This window comes from Falco peregrinus, chromosome 12, assembly GCF_023634155.1.
Source record: "Falco peregrinus isolate bFalPer1 chromosome 12, bFalPer1.pri, whole genome shotgun sequence".
Lineage (NCBI taxonomy): Eukaryota > Metazoa > Chordata > Aves > Falconiformes > Falconidae > Falco > Falco peregrinus.
The window spans coordinates 4,894,572-4,913,123 of NC_073732.1; the positions used below are offsets into that span (position 1 = coordinate 4,894,572).

General features: G+C 46.7%; 1 protein-coding gene across 5 annotated transcripts in view; it reads right to left on the reverse strand.

The window, feature by feature from the left end:
• The window catches only part of ARHGEF4 (Rho guanine nucleotide exchange factor 4), a 228,568-nt gene that overhangs the window by 16,482 nt on the left and 193,534 nt on the right, over window positions 1–18,552 (reverse strand). The window contains exon 1 of one of the 5 annotated variants that reach the window (XM_013295119.3): window positions 13,800–14,465. The exons of the other annotated variants lie outside the window; for them this stretch is intronic. The gene's annotated coding sequence lies outside the window, so the exon portion shown is untranslated. Of the gene's footprint in view, window positions 1–13,799; window positions 14,466–18,552 lie in introns of those variants that run through there. 5 annotated transcript variants of the gene reach the window in all.

The following is an 18,552-nucleotide window of genomic DNA, read 5'->3' on the forward strand; positions in this document are numbered from 1 at the left end:
GGGGTTGACTAGTGAATCCTCAGCTGGTATTTTAATCCATCCACTAATATTAGTATCTTAAATTTTCCCTATTCAACAACATCCCTTCTGTGACTATGATTTGCCAAATGTAGCAAGTCACAACTTCTTGGTCACCAGCCTGGCCAAGCAGGCACAGGCAAGTAGACAAGCCACTACCCATGGCCAGTTCTCGTGCAAAGGAGGAACTGAAAACACACCTGAAATTCAGGCCGGGGTTTGATTAACTAACACCATGTTTGTAGGGAGGAATGATCAATATGGAATAAAGCAAGAAATAAAGAGTAAAAAAACACTTTAGAGATGCTTTGGATTGTCTCAGTTAATTTAGTAGAGCAGCACTTGAAACATCTCCATGACTGCAGGCTGACAGGCTCTGCCTGGTCTCCCTGCACTGCTTCAGTCTGTGCTCGTTACCTGGGGGTGGGCAGGGGAGCAGGCGCTAACGTGAAGTGTTTAATGATCACCATGCTCAGTGCTCATTTTTCTATTAGTCCTCAGTCTGTACCAGCCTGTACCTTATACTATTTTTTTCAATTGCGTCCAGCCCAATTCCTAGGCTGATACAGACATACCAGATACACCCAGTCTAACAGTCCCTTTCCCAAGGCAAATACTGAAGGGTAGCTCTGAGCCAGGACTGAAGTTTCCATGGCACAGAAACACCTACAGTACTGCATGCCACTGCAGCAAGCAGAGCTGCTCCAGCTGGGAGAATGCAGTATCCTCTCCAAGGACCATACTGTTACTGGGGACGCTATGACTCCCTATCCCAGGAAGGATAACACACACCAGCAGATAAAAAAGCTTTCTGCAAAATGCATTGGAGCATAGCACAATCAACCAGCTATATTGAGAGAGCTGCCTATCTTCTAGAGAAACATGTATTAAAGGGAATGCTCACCATTTCAAAGCATGGCAGCTCCTCCGCTCAAAAGGCTCATCTTACCACTGGTTTTGATCTTTGCAATTAAAGCAAAGTTTGAAAAACAACTATTAATTTCCATATGAAACAATATTTACGTGCTGGCTTTGTATTATCAAGGGCAACTCAGTACATGTTCTTGAAAAGCCCCAAAAACTAGTCTCTAGAAGAGAAACATTAGAAGGCAGAGAGTGCAACAAACCCAGCCACCCTACAGCTGCTCTAGCTCCTGCAGCTGGCAGCAGTGAAAACAAACAAAAATTGGCTCTTTTTCTTTATTTATAACAACATTTAAGTTTTTAGACAGCAGTGTTTGCAACCCAAAGGCAGTACTAACACTGATGCTTTGAAACTGAAATCGACTGCAGCTCTAATATTGCATTGGCATTTCTGTGCAGCTGCAGCTGCATTCCCCAACCGCCCGTGCAGCTGCAGCCTCACGGCACATTCACAAACAGGGAGGCTAAGGGAGGGCGCCAGTAAAGCACTGCTTGTGCAGGTTGCTCAACTTATGACAGAGAGATGGAGGGGCGAGGATTGCTGCATTACTCCTCCACACAATGTCCATGCGCAGGCTACCAAAGAGGAGAGACAGCCAGGGCAATTTGCACATAGCTGCCCCAAAATAAGTCTGTTGCATGTGGGCAAATAGATGTGGCATGCAAAGGCCCGCGTCTATGGGCTTGTTTGCATTCCAGCCACTCAGTCCCTGTTCTTCTCAGGCTGGACACCTTGACATAATTACCTTGTATGTCCTGGTCTTGTTCTGACAGGAGCTCCAGGCAATATTAACAGAGATAAAAGATCTTGACAACTTACAGAAGGAGGGATGAAGACGCCTTTAGGAAATATTTATCTTTGAGCTACTCTGTTCCATTTGAATAAAATTTGAATAGCTTTCTCTTGACGATGCCAAGTATGTTGGATCATATTGAGCTCAAAAAATGAACCCAGAAGCATCAGAAGATAGTGGGAACAAGGCAGTTCAGGGAGAAGGTGCAGATAAAATGGAATTTACTTTTCAGCTCTGTGACCCTGAAACAGACACCTTCCATGGAGAGCACCTGAACCCAAGCCCTTCCTGGTGAACTGAAATGGTTGCTCTGAAGACTGTGCTCATCGCTCAGCCCCCCAAGAACTTGCCAGTGGCAGACTGAAGCTGAACTGGGTCAGCACAGCAAACATTTAAACCCTGCAGCGGTCCTGACCCCAGAAGCAAAGCCCCCCCAGCCCCAGTTCCTTCACCCATCACTGCTTCCAGAGTTCCCTTCTGCCTTCTGTCATGCAAAGTGCAGCAGAGGAGTTAAAGAAAAAAAATTATTTCCACTCTTGCCCCAAAGTAGTACTTCATTCACACAAATGCTTATTTTTCCTGAACGTGGGTAGAAGCCAGCTAGCCTCTCCCTTGAGCTGAACCCACAAAATAGTTTTCAAGTCGTCCTGACAGCTTGCTTCCTCTCAAAACTTTTAACTTCACTGTTTAATGATGGGCAACTGAGATGAAATTTATCTCATACAGCTTCTGTCATCTGAACAGCAGGCATTTAGTCTGAACGAGTTATCTTGATTGTCTTTACGGAGCATCTCCCCTTTGTGGAGAAAGACAGGCACCCCAGGGAAGGGTTTGCTTTAGGCATATACCTTATTATGATGAATTAACCAAGCCCCTGGGGGTCCTGTCTCCCTTCACTGCCAGGGAGGAATTTGGGCTAGTCTTGCTAGACTAGACTTGCTGCCTGGCTGCAGGGTGCCAGAACCACTGACACAACTCCACAGCCACAGTGAACACTTCATTGCTTCCTGCTGCTGCTCTGTCTACATACTTCAGGGTAACACAAGCCCTCCTTGCCACAGCATCACACCAGACATGCCCCCACAAGGGCAGCGGGTTGCATTCATTGCTTCAGAAGCACAGACCGGAACACCATGCCCCCAGTCAAGCCATGCCCTCGGCATTTGTTGCCCCTTTGCCTACTGTGTCAGCTGCATGTTTTTTCAGCACAGATTTTTGAGTACTGATTAAGGATAGTGGAGGACTCAGACATTTACCAAACACTGCAGATCTCCATTCAAAATACTTTAATTTGACAGTGATTCTCCTTAACAAATCTGAGATGTCAGTCAACCAAGATCTGACCCCAGTTAAGTGTGCTACACTGATACTCTGTAGTGCTGCTTTTTTAATCAGTGCCTGTAGTCAAACTCCCCATGTGACATCTAGTACAGCTGCCTCCATTTACCAAACATTCAAAATTTGTCATCTCATTTATTTGATAAGAACTGTTTTCCACAAAACCATTCTGACTGGCATTAATTACATTATTCCCTTTTATTTATATCATCTGAGTCCTGATTCCCCCTTAGAAGTGGTTTAAACAGATGGGAAGAGGAGGAGGGTCCCCCCGCAGCAGGCAAGGAGAAGCTTTGAAAGCTCCCTTTATCAAGTGCTACAGGAGGAGGGAAGCAACTCTTGTAGAAAGTGAAGGAGGCAGAGCTCTGCTGTGTGAAAAGTACAGCGTGAGAAAGCATGCCAGGTGCAGGTCCATCTGAGTCCAATTAAATATGATTTTTCAAATTCCAGAGTGATGCAAGAAGTTCTCAGCTCTTCACCTAAGATACGGGAGCTGATTATTATAAGGTGAATCAAATCAACTGAAATTCCTTCAGTCCATGTTACTTTTGGCTGGAATAGGTCAGGAAAATTCTTATGAAAGCGTGGGGATAGTTACCTGCAGCTGAGGACGACATCTACTCATCTAGATCCTGTCAGCACCCTCAGCACCCCAACCATCACTCTCCTATCACCTAGATATCAAGGGAGTCTGCTAATTTTGGGAACCAACATCCTTCAGCTTTGGCATAAGGAAACAACAGCAGCAAAGTCCTTCTCAAACTTGTTCATACTCTGCAAAAGCTTGTCTCTGTGTCACATTTTACAGTTAAATGTTCCAGTTGCTGGTAGTGCTTAGAGTAAGCAAAAAGCTGTAAAATAGCTTCCATTTTAACCTTTCACACAGGTTTCCAGAAGATACTTATTTAACTCATCTATAACTTATTTTTAAATGTCTAAGACATTTATTTTCTGGTATAAGCAAAATACATATTAACTCTTTCTAAACAAGCAGATCCAATGCTGAGTGTCAGGGTGACAAAATGGCAAATGAAATTCTATGCTGCCAACTGCAACACAGGCAATACCTGACACAAATGACTGCCTCAGTGAGCCACTCCTCAGGAACGTCTCTGCAGACAGATTTAAGAAAACGTCAGCCTGCTCCATCAGGGTCAGAAAGCCTGCATGGCGGGATGACTCAGAAAGAAAGAGAGAAGAGGAGAACTGGACAAGGCACAAAGAAGCATGAATCAAAAGTGGTAAGAGCTTCTAGGCTAAGCTAAACCCACCCTGAAGCTGGAACAGAGAAAGGCGGATGGAGGGTGGCACGGGAAGGCTTAACAATGGCTGGCTGTAACGCCAGGACGATGGGTGCCCAGTGAAACCGCCAGGCGAGAAGTTCGGTACAAAAGCAGTACTTTTTCCCTGTGGTGGGTAATTAAGCTGTGCCACAGGATGCCACAGAGCCAAACACATAGATAATTTTAAGCGAGATTAAGCAAATGTCCATCCTTTGAGGCCATTTTTGGACACATCATATCCGGACACAGCCATCAAGGATCTTAAACACACCTGGGAAGGCACACAAGGGAAAGAGCCAGGCCATGCTTGTGTCTATTCCTGAGCAGTTATCCCAAGTCACAGGTAAAAGTGTTACTGGCTGGCCCTGCAGAGCTGGTCTTGGCATATTAGGGTAGCAAAAAACACAAAAGAAAGGAACTGTTGACTATCCATATTACCCACAAATACTTCTTTAAAACGGTGAGCCCTGAAAATGTTAACTTGACGGGGACAGATAGGTTCCCTCAAGTACAGCAACAGTCTTGTTTTGTTTTCATTCTTGAATGAATGAACAACATTCAGGTGGAAAAATAGCAATTGCCAACACAGTAATTACAAGGACATTAGGATGTCTTCTGGGGTAGGGCTGTCCTCCTCCCAGCTGGGACTCCTCAGGCAGAGGTAAGTGCAGCACTTCCACACAGCTTCGCCCTAACAGATCCCGCACACTTTATCCTACCCACACAACACTCTCCAGGCATGTGGAGGAAGGTCAGTCCACACACCTGGAGCAGCCATTTGTCCCTACCACATGGATGTCCAACTCCTGGCCATTTCTGCCCCCTGCTTCTCCCCCTCCCCTCCCAAAAAAAGGGGGAGGATGAAAGTGTACCCAGGGCAATCTGTCTGTTCAGATATTGCCTGGGAGGCTTTCAGAGAGAGAGTCCCTGAGCACAGGCTGCAGGAGTGAGTATGTGCTGCACCCTCACTCAAAACGTTCAGAAAGGCCTTTGCAATTAAGAGCTCCAAGGCCCTCAAAAACTTCTTAAGCACTCAAAGCCAGAGAACTTAAGTCATTCCAAAGCTCTAAATCAGCTTAAATAGCTTAAACTCATCTAAAGCCTTAAAGTGTTTTAAGCATTTTAAACCCATCTAAAGCCTTAAAGTGGCTTAAGGAGCTTGAAATACTCTAAGGCTTAAAAGTGGTTTAAGTATCTTTAACTTTCATCTAAGTCACTCCTCGTAGCTCTCCCAGTTGTGTGGCACCCATCGCTCCAGATAAGGTGGGATCTTGGCACCACAGTCCCACTTACCACAAACAGCCCAGATCTCTGACAGAATCACTCTCTTTACTCTCCTTCCCAGCTCTCCTGGGGAGTGCCGAGCCCCCAGCTCTGGCTGCAGTGGCTGGAGGTGGGTGCACGTAACTACTCAGGAGGTTGTGACAGGGTTTGCTGGGCTGGTGCTGTAATAGCACCTGGACATCAGCCACACGCTCTTCTCCTACGTTCTTTGGTTTCAAAGCCTGGAAAGGAGTGAGGTCTGGGGTTGAACTCTCAGGTTTGAACAAGACTTTGACCTAGGGCTCACACATCTACAAAGTTTCTAGTTTCTGGTTCCAGTTTGGCTGTAGATGAAAACCACGTCAGTGACTGACTCCCCTCTTTCACCTCACCCAAAGTTTTGAAGCCTACATTTACTGCAGAATATGAAGCATACCTGGTCAACACAATATTTATGTTTTTCTGATGCCCTGATTTTAAGTGTACAACTTGCAAATAGAAATAGCCCAGGATGTTTCTGTTTCTCACGTTTAAGAGTGATGTTGCATCTTTTTTACTACCCTTTCTCTCAGACACCCAAGTAGAAACTATTTTCTTCAGAAAATTTTATTTAATGTTACATTAACATATTTTTCTGTCAGTGATGCTACAAACTTACCCCATTCTTCTCTTGCTGCTCCCTGCAGGATTACCCTTCCTCTGTGCACTCCCACCAGCACATGCCCTTGGGACATTCCCCGACTTTTTCCCCTCTCTGCAGGACAGCTCCTGATTTCACTGCCTCTCCTCTGACTTAATTTTGAGATTTTTCCTTTCTACCTCCTTTTTTTGCTTCCTCTTTCAAAACTATTTCTTTGGACAAGTGAGCGATATACTGTACAGATCCCCCAGGACAACATATGCCAAACAGTTCAGCTGCAGCTCATCCAAGACAGGGATTTATTGAGGATAAATGTTGCATCCTGGCTCTTTGCAGAAGAAAAGGAAAGGGAACCATGCAGTTCCCAGAACTCTCCGCCCGCTGGTGACTGTCGCTATTCCCTTCTCCCAAAAGATACAGCAAGTTACAGAATCAGTTATAGCTTGAAGGCAAATTAATCTGAATTTGTTTTACAAATAAGGTTAAAGAAAACATTTTAAAGCAGATACAAACCATGTCGCTAGCAAACCATTCTGAATCATCGAAAGGTCAGCATCTCTTTGGGCTCACAGCAGGCAGTACGCCAGAAACACGGCACACGGCTTTGCTTTTCATGTGTGTGCATGATTTGATTTTAATGGAACACACTGCAAAGGACATGTTGAAATGATTTTTATTGCTTCTATCTCCTATGAAAACATCTCTGTTGGATTAACAGTACTGTGCCAAAGTGCACACAACACTGGTAGGTGCTGACAGACATGCTGAGCCAACAGAGATTGTTTAGCCATTTCCATGACCTGGCTCTCAAACATGGTCTCCCTGCCTCAAAAGAACCATGCACATTTTACTACCTGTTTCCTTTCTTCCCCTTCACCTGAGAGAGAAAGTCCACAGGTTTCTGGTGACCCAAAACTTATGATTTCCACCTCCCTGCACCTTTCTGGTGATCTCTCTCCCAACACACACACACTGTTTTAGATCCTTTCTCCACCGAACTAAGAATTGCTGTCTATCCTTTCCTTTGAAAATGGGGCAGAGGAAAATCTGACTATCAGACAGAGAGAAAGAAAAGAACAAAAAACCTTCATAACATCTCACTGTCAGGCAAAAGGGGCTGCCTAGCCTTTGTTTTTGGTTAGTATCTGTAAATATAAAAATGAGTCATTTCTTTTGTAGTCCCTGCAGAAGGTTCTTTAAGCTAAGTACACTCAAAACCCCCAGCAAAAACAACATCCCCGCCCCAGCCTTTTCATATTGCAAGTGTCCTGGGCTAGTTAAAGGAGATCGATTCAAGAAGCAGCAGATCCCTGGGATCTTCTGAGACCCTGAACTATTATGCTTTTGAATATATACCCATTTTGTTAATTTGTCGTAAGTCCACATTATCTGGATGAAGAGACCCAATGGCCTAAGCAAAGCTAAAGCCTCAAACCAGAAGCACGTTCCGTTTCCAAGACCACCTTGCAGACAAGCTCTCTAACTGCAGGAGGCTGAAGCACCTGCCACTCCTCCCGCAGAACGTGGCTTCTTTAGTCCAAATAGGAAAAGATCCTCATATCTCCTGTTCCCCACAGGTTCTCATTTTAGTCACCTTGACTCCCTGCACAACCCTGCCAGAGAGGCCACTGTATGACAAAGTGGTTTTGCAAAAGCAGCTGGGTGCAGAGCATGTTCTGGTAAACCAGGCAGCCATGGCATACTGCTGTCACTGGCTCTCCTTTCCTGGTGTCTAGTGCAAACCTTCTCACTACATAATTAGCGCTTAGTATAACAAGTCCTGACTCCTGGGTGCTACAGGTATGAATTGGGATACTAAAAATACTAAGTCATGACTCCTTAGCAGCCTGTCTTTTCTTAATCTCCTGCCAGAACTATTTTATTTGGCGAGGTGAGTAAAGCTGTGTTAGGCTGCTGCGGAGAGGTCCTAGTGTCCCTCTTCAGATTCACATGGGATGCCTATATAACAGCCTTTGTATTTACATACAAAGTTTGCCGCAACCCTGCAGACACTCAACATGCCAAGACTGGACAAGATTGTAATTCAAAGCAACCACAAGCAGTCAAACCCAGCCCAGCTCCACTATGCTGTTCTGAGCCACGTTACCACAAAGGCTACAGGCACCAGGCCTATAAATAACACTCACGTACTGCCCCTGCACAGCAGCCACTACAGACCAGCATAGCTTAGAAGAAGACGATACACTAATTCTGTTCTTCTATCAGTATCCTAAATGGATGCAAGATTGAACAAGCACAAGATTTTTAAGTGTGGATGCTACGGTGGTTTGCTCCATGCCCTGTGTCTCCTCTGCTTTGCCCAGCAGCCTGCTCCGGATAGGAGCTGCTGCAGGATGGAAATGGGGGTGGGGGAGTGGGTGAAGGCAGCCCCTGTTCCCCCAGCTGGTGGAGGCTGGGCTTGCTCTGCCACCAAGGGACAGCAGAGATTCAGGTGCCCAATGTGAAATCGGTGCTCTCTGGAGGAAAAAGCACGCTGGGGTTGCACTAGGGTCTCCCTGACAGGGGAAGAGGAAGACATGGGACCTCGATGCTGCAGCAGGACGTGCGGGACTGGAGCCCTGCACCAGGTCCAGAGGGGCCAGATCAGCTGCAAGGGAGAGCAAACTCCCAAATCTCCCTCTCCACAGTTCTTCACACCTGGCTGACTCCTCTGCTGAAAGGTTCAACAACATCCTCTTGGTACTTAGGAGGACACTTTTCTTTCAGTGTTACCAGCAGAGCGGAGCAATCACTCTTATCAGTTACAAATGCAGAAGTCTTGCACACATGCAACAGGACAGAGACCACCACTGTGGGCCTGTGTAATACTAAAATGAGAACCTGTGGAGAACAGGAGATACGTGGATCTTTTCCTATGTGGACTAAACTGTAGGTCCATGCTACTGCTTCGAGCCCCGTTTCCAGCACTGCCCGATGCAGACACAGAGGGGATGGGCTGTATGTGACAACCACAGTCATGCCTGGAGTAACTCCAGCAAAAGAAGAAAGATTCAAAGGAGACTTGATTTTATTCCAGAGTTTCCAGCACATTCTGTATTTAACAAGCCCAGTGACATGGCATAAATCGCAAGTTCCTCCCTCTTTTTTTTAACCTGTATGATGGGACTTTCATAGATATTTTTTTTTCTTTAAATCAAAACACTGGAAGCATTAATTAAAAGTAATTGTTGATGCTATCATCCTAAATGCTTACTGTGTTTCTTATCTGGCCAGCTCATGCCTTAGATTCCAAGAATAAATCACAAAGACAGCAGATACCACATATCACCACAAAAAATGAGTTTAGCCTGGGAGAACAAATTAAGAAAAGATACAATCTAAAGCCCAGATCTCCCTCTGGAAATGATGTCTTGGTCTCACCCCTGTTCATAGATGCTCTTTGCCTTGCGAGGCTCATAGTAAAGCAGTAGCAGAGCAAAGCTCTTGCCTGTTAAACGTTCTGGTGAACTTGCCCCACAGCAGGGGCAACACAAACTACCTGTGCAGGGCTAGAAGCAGCAGTACCCTGCCCCATCCCTGCACACTGCTTTGCCACACAGCTGGAGTACACCAGCACCACAGTGGCAGCACAGGGGAAAGAGTAGAAGCACAGCTCTTACTCTGCACCCTGGGGAAGAGGAGGGGTCCAGCAGCCACAGGAGGGCCGGGCTGATGTGACCTGATCCGCAGTGGGAGCAGAGAGCACAGTGGGTACCAGGCACCCCAAGTGCTTTGCAGAGAGGCCTGACAATGTGCCTCACTTCCCTGGCTGTGTTGCTCCCTCCCTGGGGCTACAGCCCAAATGCCAGGGCAGAGCCCAACTGCAGGGAAACAATCACAGCCTTCCTGCAAAGCACCCATCTCTGCTGTCAAATAAGCAGGCTGAGAGCAAATTAAAAAAAAGCCAACTTTGTTGACAGAAATGCCAAAGGCTTCTCCTTCCCCACCATCCTTCTGTCACCATCTACAGCTCTTGCACATGATTCAGGGATCCTTCACCAGCTTTACTTTTCCTGGGCTTTAATCGGCCATCGCAGCTTCTTCAGCCAAGATCTGAGGCAGGCTTGAATGAGTCACAACTAATATCAGACTGATTAACGCTTACATGTCAACTGCAGCTTCCAGCTGAACATATACATCTGTAGGTGAAGTTGAGGAAGGAGATAAACACTGGGTTCTCCATAACAAAACTCAACACAGATATTTTAGGATTAGTTAGGTATCAAACACCTAGACAAGCAGTGGAAAGAGAAAGTTAAAATTCCCCTAATATTAAATACTAAGAGGAAAAGTGTTCCCAAGGCTCTTGGCAACCAGTGTTACCTGTGGCAGGCAGTGTTATCTCCAATGAGTACTCTACAATCTTGCAATTTGTCTTCTGACAATTTTTAAATGCAAGAACCATTCTACTATTTTGCTCCCGACTATTCTGGTACCAATAATCTGGTGAAATTGCCATATGCAGGGGTGATGCAAATTGCCCGACAGGAAAGGGATGCAGTTTCACCAGGGGTTGCATTACCTTTTTCTCTAACATCCTTTCTTCCAGGTTATCCCTCACTGCCCTGGATTCCCCATAGCCCTTGAAGGAAATGCTTTATTTCTCTAGCAGCAGGCAGGTCTTCTGCAACTGGGGAAGTCTCAGTATCCTTTGTATCAACAACTGCAGTGCTTCCCAGAGAAGAGAGCTGCTTTGCAGGAAGCAACGTGGCAGCTCTGTACCTCAGAGGCACTAACTGCCCAAACTCATGTTATTCCCAAGACTTACATTTTCTCCTTAGTATCAGCAGCGAGCATTTTGGGGCACTGGATCTGCTGTCAGCAAGACACTCCTCACCTCCCATTATATGCACTGGCTGCTTCTGCACAAGCTTTGATGTGTCAAAGCAGCAAAGGCAAATGGCTCTGGCTCCCACAGGCACGGCTGCTGTGGCTGGGCCGAGCAAAGGAAACTTTTTGGAAATAAAGATGCTGAACCAGGTGTGATGTAGATGTGGTAAAAGTGGGCTAGAGAGAGAAGGGAAGGAGGAGGTTGCAGCATTGTGGGAGCACTTGCCTGCTCACACAGGGCTGTGCCTGCCCCAGCAGCCTGTCATCACCACCTTTGGTATTTGATCCCTTCCAAACCCAGCAGAATCCTTTAGCAAGCAGTGGGAATAAGCGTCCCCAGACTGACCAAGCAGAAGGTAAACTATTTCATCACCACAAGACCAGCTCCAGCTACTTAATTAATTTTGCAAGACATTAAATAAAAAGAAATTCCTGGAAAACTTCCCTTAAGTACCTTCCTAGGAAGAGTATAAGAGGAAGCTACAGTCTCCAGTTCAGTGACAAAAGCCACCCAAGGAGCATTTCAGTGACATGACACCAAGGCTAAACAAGAGCATAAGCCACTTTGTGAATCTAGGATCAGTCTTAGCTGCTCAGCTTACCAGCTGCCCTACATGGCTTCTATACGTCGAGCCAAACATTCAGATTACGAACAGGGTCGACCTGCTGGATAGTCTCCAGAGTTATGTGTGTATGTGCAAGCCCTGGGAATAACTACAGTTCTCATCTACCATCAGGTGTGTTTTGCACTATGTCAAGATACAGAGCAGGTGAGACAGCAGTAACTGGCCGTTCAAACAGCTCGTAGGGGCTGCCATGGTGCTGAGGCCTATTACTGCTCCTACTGCTGCTGAGAGCAAAACACTTCACCCACTAGGTGAGGGGTGAGGGCTTCTGAACGCTCAAGCACTGTCAGAACCTGCTCAAGCCTTGTGCATAATCCGCCCTCACAAGCAGCTGCCAAAAGCTTTCTGTCACCGACACCTGTGACCCCAAAGCCAAAATTTGGTCCCTCATCTGTCATTTGAATACCAAGGTATGCTTTCACATCTTGTCAATTTTGTCACTTGTCCTTTCCAATGATCAATCTTTTTTTCCAACTTACACCGTAAAGTTCTGATTCCAGCTTTAACTAAGGCCACAGGTAAAGTTTAGAGGGGAGAGAAAACAGATTTTTTGGAAAGCCAGTGTTGTGTGCAGAGGCTTGGAGATTTTTTTTGAAATGGTAGCTTCAGAAAACAACATATACTGGGTAGTTCCAGTGGCTGTTTATCACAATGTCTAGCTAATAGAGTTAATAGCCTAGTCTGAGATTTTTAATAATTCAAACCTCTTCACCTATATAAGAGATTCGCAGAGAAATGCGGAGAGCTGCCCCACACCCAGCAGGAGACTCTCCACTCCCAGGGACAAGGCTGTCCCATGCCTCAGATGTACAGAAAGGAGCTCAGCAAGTACAAATTTCGTTGCTTTGTGTGCTAAAGTGACGTGGTTTTGTACAACACTAATGTATTACACACGATCACATAAATAGCTGGTACAGAGTACATCATTCATGATGACAGAGACAACATCAGCATCCAGCCTTTCTCAACATCAGCTCAGACTCCAGGAGCCATAAACATTCAGGTCTGAGAGGGCTGAAGTAACTTCAATCATTAGTGCCAGCAAACACACTGCCCTCATGAAAGTGGTATGTAAATTGCAGATTACCTAACACACAAAATGAAGGATCTTGCTGAATTTCAAGGGCTTGGATATTTTGTACAGTCTCCGGCACAAATGCAAGCAGTGTCATTAAGAACAGTGCACTGTGGCTTCCTTTCCAGTTTATCTTCCACCAGGATTCGGTCTTCTTCAGTGCCATCAAGTAGAGGGTTGCTCCATTGAGGTGCCAGTGCCCAAGTCTGGAAGTGCTGTGACGCACAGGGCTGCCGATAAAATTGAGGTGAACAGGCCTGGAGCAAGCACGCTGCTTTGCTGCCCTTCCCTCCTAATGGGTCTACAAGAGTGCTCCTTGAGTTGCTTCCCTGCTGTGCACGGCTACTACTGGCCACTGAGAGCCAAGTGGCCTGCGAGCAGTGTCCTGTGCTGTTCTGCCAGCCATTTTAATACCCGTAGCAAATAAGCACTGAGATATAATAAAGGAAACGGGATAAAAGCCAACAAAACACTCCTTCCACACTGCTGCAGCATTTATTCAGCCCGAATTCCTGATGCACTATCGATCAACCACTTTGGCTAATTGGGCATTACTCACGCCACCGCACAGCACAACGTTCCCAGTGGCAGAGCAATGGAGGCATTACGGCGTTCCGCTTTTTACAGCAGGTGTTTACATGTAGTAGGTCCTTGTGCAAGGGCTTGATATAGGATGACTGTCTCTCTGCAAACAAAGCAGCAGCACTTTGGGCTTCTCCAGGGCTGAGAAGTGCTACGTATAGGCACAGTATTGTCATTGTTAGGAATTGAGGCTGATTAGTGCCACGGGGAGCGGTTACGATTAAACAGGTTGGCTCCCTTACCTCTTTCCCTTTCTCTGGTTTAACGGTGATCCAAACCACAAGGCACAGGTGATGACAGGAGGAGAGTGAGGGGAGCAGGGTGGGGAAGGAGGTGATGATTAAAAAACAAAGGAGGGATACTCTGAGACACACAGTTACCGTAACAGCAGACAAGCAGACCAGAGGCAGACAACAACAAGCTGACCTGCTGATTTGTCGCCCAGTCCTGGAAACCCCCATGCACCACACACCACTACCAGCAGTCCTCCTTCAGTGAAATGCCAAAAGAAACATCAGCACCACGTTGACGATGATGAGGAAGAGCAGGATGACAAAGACCACTACCCGCTGAGTCTCCGGGTTCATGTTGCAGCGGAGGAAAGTGTGAAGTGCACTCCATTTGTGCCTGCTTCGGTCAGGGACCTTTGCCATGGCTTCAGCCCCCAGAAAAAAAAAAGAAAAAAATTTAAAAGCAGCAGGCTTCTTAAGTGACCGCTGTACAGCCCACAGCGGGGGCACGGAGGGGGGCAGAGGGCCGTGAACAAAAGCTGTTTTGCAGCTCTCAGAAGCAGAAGTCTAAATGGCTCAACACAGCCATTGCTGGTCCTGCACAGCACGTGTGCCAAAACGCCCCCTTCCCCACCCCCTTATCTCAGGGGATGCTCATCAGCACATCCGCGGGTTTCCACATCTTGTTTGCCAAAGGAACCGTCGCCATCGCTTTAGCAGAAGGAAGACATTGAATCCGTTCTTGCAGAAAGCCCAAGCCGGAGCACTGCAATCCGGGCTGTGATATTGGCTTTCCAGAGAGCAGCTCAGCTATTTGCTGGGCGCCGTCTCCAGGATACATGCAGGCCTTAGCAACGCAGCCAGCCCAGCCCGATGTGGGGTGTGCAGGGGAGGCTTTTAAGGAGGGTCAGGAGTGGATTAGGCGGCTGCTTTTTTAAATCCTTCCACCCGCACTAAGAGCGTGCCAGCAATAGAGACAAGTCCTGCCAGCAGGGAAATCCTGCTGCTCCGGATGGGGCTGGGGGAAGCTGGCCGTGTGGCAATGCAAGGGCACGGCGAGGGCACGATGGCTTCCCACATGCCCGAGTGTGCAACAAGCTGCTGGGTGTCTGCGAGGAGGATGGGGAGATGCAGCCTTGGGCTGGGGGTCTGGGAGAAGCAGCTCCCATCCGAGCCTGCTGTCCACTTCCAAGCAGGGTCCTGGAGCCAGAGTGCCCAAAGGACTTGGCTACCTCTGCCAATGCCTCTGCAGGACCGAGGTACGCCAAAACCGAATCTCCGCAACCAGAAAACCTCTGGTCAGCTCTGCAGAGCCCTAAACGTGCTTTTAGGAACTTAACATTTTGCTGCTGGACTGTGAAATTCACCGAGCACCCAGCTTCCCCGGGGTATGCTCACAGCTGCTGCAGCCTGAGCATAGCTCCCAGCAGTGTCTGACCAGGACCAGGATGAAAGGGCAGCACTCCTCCTTGGAAAGGCCAGGGATGGTTCTTGGAGAGCACCCATCACAGACAGTCTCTTTGACTACAGGTGCAGCCTTTTTCTCTCCTCTAGCCAGCAAAGTGGAGCCCACCTTTTGCTCAACAGCCGGCAGTAACAGCACTGCTCAGGAAAGGAAGAAGAGGACATCATGAATGATCATTCATGCCCTTCACTGACAGGAGGCAATTCCACACCTTCCAGTTCTCATGTGCTCCCCCTATACACACCTTCTCATGAAACAGAAATATGAATCCAGCCCCTGGAGCTAGGGCTGGATGACACAGTCGCTAGTGCGTGGAGCTGGGCGCAACAAGGATGACTGCACTTCACCTGAGAGCTTCAAACATGGAAAAAAAAAAATATCTCCAATGTGAATGTGTGTGTGTATATATATACACACACACACACTCTCCTAGGAGCAGGAACCAGAAGTCATGGCTCCCTCCCCTTAAACATACCAACTGCTAAACACCTACGGTAGCAACCATCTCTGGGAAGGGCAATGATGGAGCAACCACATGATGCAGGTGTGAACAGAACACACTCAGCTGCTCTCACGCTTGAGACAAAGCATAGCAAAATGAAAAAAGCTGTCTTTTTTCAGGTGTTAGCACATCAATGCCCATAACGTTTCTTGAAGATCTGTACAGCTCTATATATATCCTGGAACACAGCAGGTGAGAGATTTAAAAGGGAAAAGGTTTAAGAGTTATGGTCTGGCTGGGTACTTTTCTTTCATTTTGTGTTTTCCCAAATTGTGCCAACCTCTGCAGGGGTTATATAGAAAGCACTAAGCAGTCAAACAACTTCCACTGTCTCCTTATGTTTCTGTAATGTTTTTTAGGTATTATAAAATGAAGTCAATAATTATTTCAGTTTGCTGGTTTCTGAACTTAAAGACCTTGTAAATCTCCTTGCATCTAGCCTAAGTGTAGAACAAAGGGAATAATGCATAGGACAAGGGCTTGTTCTCTCAGTGCAGCTTCAAGACCTGATAAGCAGAACTTCCCACATGAAGCAAACTACTGGGATCCGCAGGCTGCCCAAGCTCCCACATGTTTTCGGGGCTTTGGCCTGCATTCGCTTAATGGCTTTGAAAAACTAATTCTCCCCGCCATATGCACCAGAGTGTAATACTTAGATCCCTAAGCTTGCAGACTTCAATTTAACAAAACTTCTTCAAGTCCACAGTTGACTCACACGATTGCGTTATTCAGTTTCTGAGGATTTTGCAAATCTTGTCTGGTTTTGAAGTCTTTTCATGAATTGATTGAGTATGGGCATAAGCCACCAAACAGTATTAGGGAGGGATGTGGACCTTCAGGAGAAGGTAATCATGGTGAATAAGAAGCACGATCACACATACTCCTTTGAAACCTCCACAGCAACTACCATCTTCTCTAGTCACTATTACACTGAAAAGAAACAGGTAAACTCCAGTGACCCACACCAGGACACACACTGGTAAAGTCATACTGGCAGAGGAATACTGTTGGTGCCACAGGATACCGGGCAATTTCTAAAATCCACAATGACGTAATTCTCCCATAACCTCCTGAAATCTTTGCCACTCATGAACATGCTCAAGCATTCGAAGTTGAAGCACAGAAAGTTTGAATAAATATCTATAAAGACATCTTAAAGGTGAGATCACCTTGCAGAAGCAGCTGAGGGGAAACTGATACCAAGATGAAGATGCAGAAAAAGCAGCTGCAAAATTGCAGGGAGGGTGCATTTTCACCTGCGTTGGAGCTGTCTCTAAGAAACATCTTAAACCACAGCTACGTCCCTTTGCTTTTCTGATGTACAGACCTAAGTACCCTCCTGCACTACATTGCCTGGGCACATATAACATATTTACCTTGCATACATCTTGGAGCATTACACAATTAATGTTAAGTTGCAGCCACCCCTCTGACCCCACGGTAAGTAAGTGAGAACGAGTAGGAACTGGTCTCGAACAAGGACAAAAACTGCAGAGTTACTCTAGCTGTGACCTGGTTTTTGTTTTCACCCCCAAGCAGTGAATCCCCTCACAGATTCTGTGCATGGGGCAGTTACTTCCATGGTAACTCAAACTGCTGGGGGCGGGGGGGAGGGGGAGGCTCCCACTACTGCTGCACACGGCTAAACACCATGTGGCGTTTTTCTAAGACAGAAATGAAACCTCATTCTTATTTCTCACTGATCAGACATGCTTCTGTGGTAGGTGGCAGGAGATGAAACAGCTGAAGGTTTTACCCTGTGGCTTGTAGTAGGGCGAGACTTTGTATAACTATCAGTGAGGAAGCATATTTCAAGTAAGTGTTGCACGATATTTGTAGGAATCTGATTTGCAATTGTAATAATTTACTTGCAATCGTTTCTCTAAGAGCCATCCTCAGCCAGGACTGCACCCAGGGTATAACACTGTCACTCAGATAGTGCAAGTGGCGAGTGCAGCGCAGCCTCGCAGGCCTGATCACACACGGAGTCGTGCTGCAGTCAGTGACCACGCCTTCAGAGAGTACATTATTCAAGAATCCCCAGTCTAATATTAGATAAAGCAAACAATACTAATTATTGTCCAGCCCTTGTCACCTTGCTTATACATGCAATGGGGCCTAAGCTTTGGAGGGCTGTTTTAGGTGCCAGCTTTTAGAGGCCAGGAGCGCACAGACAAACCCACTTTCTGCCAATGAAAAAAGCCGTTTCAATATTGTAGCAGCTGAACTGGGAGCCGAAAGGCACATGCACATCAACGTGAAAAATCAACAACTGCAATAAGCAGCACGGGTGCTTCAGTAGAACAGGCAAAGAACTACCTAGGGAGACAAGCAGTGACGTTATATCCAGTGCACTGGGACGGCAAAGTGCACGTGCCCCAGAGCAAGGTCGGGGGGGGGGCAGCCCTACAGAGGGGACCAGCCCCACAGAGGGGACCAGCCTCACCAGCAGCACCTTTCCCTTCTCTCACAAAAGAGCAGGCTTGGAAAGCAAGGCTCCGAGCAGTAAGCTAGATAGCATGCTAATGCACATTTCCAGGACTTCCTACACTTGTCTTAGCACAAACAGGCACGTGCTTGCTACAAGGCACACAAGACAATTCAACTCCTCTTAAAGCCAAGGATGCACTGGTATTGTAGTACAAATAAACTGTGCTCTCAAAATCACGAGGCAAAAAAAAGGAACACCCCCACTGGGTCATTTATCAACACCTTCTCTCCAACAAGGTAAAAAAATGTGTCAAAGCATTAACAAGTAAGAAAGACAGAAGAAGTGCTAGGATTGAGCCTGGATTAGGCCCATCTGATACACAGACACATACTTTTTGACCCAGCTGCACTACCTGGCTCCCTGCTCCAGGCACGGAGCTTGGAGAGAGCAGCCAGGCAGCTCCATGGGGTGTTTGCCTGCTCTGTTCAGCAGAGCTTTGCATATCATGCAAACACAACACCGAGCATGCAAATACTGACTACTTTACAAGT